This window comes from Salvia hispanica, unplaced genomic scaffold (assembly GCF_023119035.1).
Source record: "Salvia hispanica cultivar TCC Black 2014 unplaced genomic scaffold, UniMelb_Shisp_WGS_1.0 HiC_scaffold_277, whole genome shotgun sequence".
Classification (NCBI taxonomy): Eukaryota; Viridiplantae; Streptophyta; class Magnoliopsida; order Lamiales; family Lamiaceae; genus Salvia; species Salvia hispanica.
Window position 1 is genome coordinate 1,154 of NW_025952000.1, and position 1,045 is coordinate 2,198.

Below are 1,045 nucleotides of genomic sequence, written 5' to 3' on the forward strand. Positions count from 1 at the left end.
ATATAAAATGTCGGGGCTTTTTCATCGTGGCCCATGTAGTGATTAGCCCACGATAAATTTAAATTTCCATATATCATATATGCTGCAAATTCCAATTGAATTTGATGATCAAACCCCAACATGAATTAATTCTGAGAGAATTAGAAATTTTAAAAAGAAAGGAAAAAACATTATATTCCGAACTAGTATTACATTAAATTTTTAATTAATAAATTTTAATGATGCTCAAATATTAGTAAAGTCATGGCACATATTTTCAACTCACCAGGCCCAGCCCAAGTTTCGGCCGTTTTTTAAAAAATTGGAACAATACGATAAGATTAGCATGGCCCTGGAAAGGATGACCCGAATAAATCGAAAATTTTTTTTCCTTTTTTTTTGAATCAATGGTTGCATCTTCATTTCGAATATATTGAAAGAATACATCTTTAAAGTAACTTTTTGATTCCTTAGATGTTTATATTCGTTTTTTTAGCAGTATTAGTAAAATTTTTTAAAAGTGAATTTGGTATTTATATTTTTTCCCCAACAGAGTTATAGTTTTGACCTTAAAAAAAGCATTATTTCCTTTTATATTGTTTCCTAACGAATACAGTTTTGACCTTATATACGGAGTATTATTTCCTTCAAATTCATTTTTTTCCTTTATTTTTTATATTTCCTTAAAAAAATCAGTTTTTAAATTTTGCTTATATAAACCCTTTTTCTTATTCCCAAACAAACACAACACGGCTATTTTTTCCCCTTCAATTTCGCCCTTTTTAAATTTGGTTACTCTGTTTTTTTGATTGGGAGTAACCCCAAAAAAATTGTCCCATTTTTAGATAGGCTTCAAAGGGGTGATTACATATGCTCTGTATAGGCCTCTAAGGGTATGCTTACATAAAGGTTCAACAATATCGAGACTTTTAATACCTTGGTGGCCAAATTCTTCCCCAACATGTCTTTAGATGCTTTAAAAACGAAATTATTAGCGTGCAAAAGCAACGTTCAATACTATACTGATTCAAAACATCCCCCGAATGGTGGGATTATATTGAACGGA

General features: G+C 30.2%; 1 non-coding gene across 1 annotated transcript; it reads left to right on the forward strand.

The window, feature by feature from the left end:
- The first annotated feature begins 270 nt into the window (after window positions 1–270).
- LOC125198801 lies at window positions 271–376 on the forward strand. The gene has a single exon (XR_007172477.1). It is a non-coding gene; the product is annotated as a U6 spliceosomal RNA (small nuclear RNA).
- The last annotated feature ends 669 nt before the right edge of the window (window positions 377–1,045 follow it).